This window comes from Anneissia japonica, unplaced genomic scaffold, assembly GCF_011630105.1.
Source record: "Anneissia japonica isolate Jap-2015-1 unplaced genomic scaffold, ASM1163010v1 scaffold287955_len215512_cov160, whole genome shotgun sequence".
Taxonomy (NCBI): domain Eukaryota; kingdom Metazoa; phylum Echinodermata; class Crinoidea; order Comatulida; family Comatulidae; genus Anneissia; species Anneissia japonica.
The window spans coordinates 116628-120023 of NW_022747665.1; the positions used below are offsets into that span (position 1 = coordinate 116628).

Sequence of the window (3396 nt, forward strand, 5' to 3'; positions counted from 1 at the left end):
TTACTTAATAAATCAACATCTAATAAAATATCCCATAAAATAATAGTAATCGATAATTATATTGAATAGGTCTATATGTTAGTAAAACAGCTTTTATGTGGAAATTTGGTAACAAATATTGTGCTTCAATCTTATGTTGACTTACACATGCACTTTTGTTTGCTTTATGTTTGGCTAGTCTAGTTTCTCCCACACATACGGCATCGCAATGAAAGTAACAACATGAATGGAGATAAGGAGCATATTTACGATGACCTTCTGCACCAACCAGGGAACAGCGGACCCTTCGAAAAAGACCTCAAATACCAACAGAGTGTGCACGTCATCAGATAACATCGGCCGATGACAAAATGATCTGAGATTAGGTCATTTACTATTTCGAAACCGGTTTAAATACTATAGTATTTCAACATGTTTATATATTAAAAAGCATATTGTTGATAACGATTTTTTTTAAAATACTGAATAGCATATTGTGGATAAAGCATTTATTTGAAAATGAAAAGCATATTGTAGATAAAGCGTTATTTTATTTAAAAATTTTAATACTTAAAATCACGATATAGATAAACCATGTCTTTTTTAACAGATTTAAATTCTGTGAGGCATGTTCTTCATTTAGGCATTTTTTTTAAACAGTTTTAAATATTGAGAAAATATTAAAGTTTTAAGTACTTTTTGTTAAAACAGATTTTAAATACTGTGAAGGCTATAGTCAAAAAAACAATCGGGCCTAGATTGCAATGTTCAATCAAACCCGGTGTTGTCAACTATTGTTTATTCCATATAATGGGTAGTCATATCAGTATGAAATTGGCATTATTTAATGAACTACAGTACTAACAATATATTAATCTAAAATAACATTCAAGAAAAATTATAATAATATAAGCACCCAACTTACAACCTACAACTTTTTAAAGAATATTTTGAAAATATTTGTTGATTTAACATAATAAAAAACAATTTGACCTAGAAATTTTATAAAATAAATTTTACAACAATATAGAAGCCTTTATTTTATACACCAATTTGTTAATTTCACGAAAATAGTAATTTTTAGCCGGTTTCCCTATGTATGGTTAATTTTTTATTTGTGTATATGTTGCGTTTTGATTCAGTGGATTTGCTCCTAATTTACTGTTTGTGGCTAAGCAAAATTGTTGTTTGTCTATCATATTTAGATTAATCATACATCCTTTTGAAATGTTCATTAACGTTTAGCCAAGTATTTATGTTAAACACATTAAAATATGCATCATTATATAGGGCCACCGGAAAACTGTAGCCTTATATCAAATTCCAACGGAACAGTAGAGCAAATCCAATTAGAATAATATATAAATTTATAAAGGCAAATTGGAAAAACCCATAAAAAAAATCCGAAAATCCGATGAGAATGACAAAATAAACTTAGCATCAACTGAAAAGAATCCCAATATCTGCGGACGAATCTGTTTCGGCCATCCAGTCAGCTAGGGTACAGACCCAAACGAAACGTTTGACCAGCTTAGTTAGGGCCCAAACTAGTCCCACGACCACTACAGATTACAGAGCCAAACCAATTCAATATATATACGCAACCCAGGTGTGAATGCAAATAGTGGAATACAAGCTAATGCTACTTGGTTTCAGTAGATACGGTACAGAGAATATTTTGTCATTCTTAACGCGTCCTACAAATTTCTTACGAGACAGCACTAGTGCGTGAATTTATGAAAAAGATCGGAGATCTAAAGATGCCATCTCTACCGTGCATCAATGGCGGTCCGCTGGATCTCAATGTTAAAGAATCTCTCCGAAGTTAGCCGTTAACACTGTTGAATGAATATAATATAAATCATCAAAGGTACATATACAGTGTTTAATAAGGTCATGATCGAACATCGTAGGCTACCCTGTAGCTTTTCAACGAATAAAGTCCTATAAAAGTCATTGTGTAATAAAATGTCTCCAACTGGATTTGAACCTGCGACCTCTCGCTGATAAGGCGAGCGTCATAACCACTAAACCATGAAGGCTTCATGGTTGAACAGGTCCAAATAACCGTCGGGAACATTGTATTACACAATGCTACGCCCGAACATTGTATTACACAATGCTACGCCTCAAGAGGGCGTTCGGCCAGATAAATCTTGGCAATACGGCTAGGAATACTGTACAGAATATACATGGACTACCGAGAGTTGTCCATGCGGATAGAGGAACGGAGAACTCCTTGGTTAGAATCATTCAAGTAGCGTTAAGATCCAATGATCACGATTCAATGAGTGGCCTCAGAAGTTTTTTGTATGGCAGATCCGTTGCAAATCAACGTATCGAAGCCTTTTAGTCATACATACAACGACTTTGTTCTCGATGTTGGATTAATCACCTAAAAGACCTTCAGGACAGAGGACTAGTAGACACATGTAATGATGTTCATATTGAATGTACAGTATTAGATTCTGTTTAACCGACATAATTCAAAGAAATTTCTCGCGTATGACCAGAATGTGGAATCAACATCTAATTCGCAGTCAAACAAATTTGGATATCTCATGTGGAAAACCCGATATGCTATATTTCTTACCAGAAATATACGGATCAAGAAATTATAAATTTCCATTGCAATTTTCTTATGATGATATTGAGGAGGTAAAACGTGACTACTTTGAAGTACTTCCAGAGTACGGATGCTCTCCAGTCTTTGCTGGTGGAATTTCTGAAACTATTGGAAACAATGTAGATAATTATACGATGCTAAATACTTTTGAGGAAAGTACACAACTGTTACTTTATCTTATTGACAGTTTTGATGAAAATTGTGTTTCTTCATAATAATGCGAATTGTTCCCAAACTTATACATTTGCCGGAGTGGATGTAAACTGAATCCGGATTATGAGAACGTTTTATTTTTTTTAACGATTTTACATGTTTTACATGTAGGCCTACTGACTTTCCTCCTTATAGAAATGATCAAAAATGCAACACTATACTGACTAATAGATATACTTTAATACAATAATAACATAACAAACAATAACAGTAATACTATGTTGAAATACAAATAATAATATATAAAGGTTGGTCGAAATTCTAACATATAGTTCAACAGTGTACATACAATGCTTCAAATATTTATTTCAATGTTAAATTTCTTTTTCTGACTTTTAATAATTCATGTAAACCTGCCTGAAGAAGAAACATCAGCAGTTAATCCTTGATAACTGTTTTAATGAAACAGATCTATATGCTTTTTGAACTCCATTAAACGGACACGGATGAACGATGTATCATTGACCTGTATAAACTATTCTTATATCTAATGTCTATTCTTAAGTTTAAATAAAGTAAAAGGATGTAGTCATAGGTTGTTTTACAGAAAGAATTAAGCCATCGTTATTCCGAGTAGT

At 32.7% G+C, this 3396-nt stretch overlaps 1 non-coding gene across 1 annotated transcript; it reads right to left on the reverse strand.

Moving 5' to 3' along the window:
• Window positions 1–1948: 1948 nt before the first annotated feature.
• On the reverse strand, window positions 1949–2021 carry Trnai-uau. Its single transcript has one exon. It is a non-coding gene; the product is annotated as a tRNA-Ile (tRNA).
• Between the last annotated feature and the right edge of the window lie 1375 nt (window positions 2022–3396).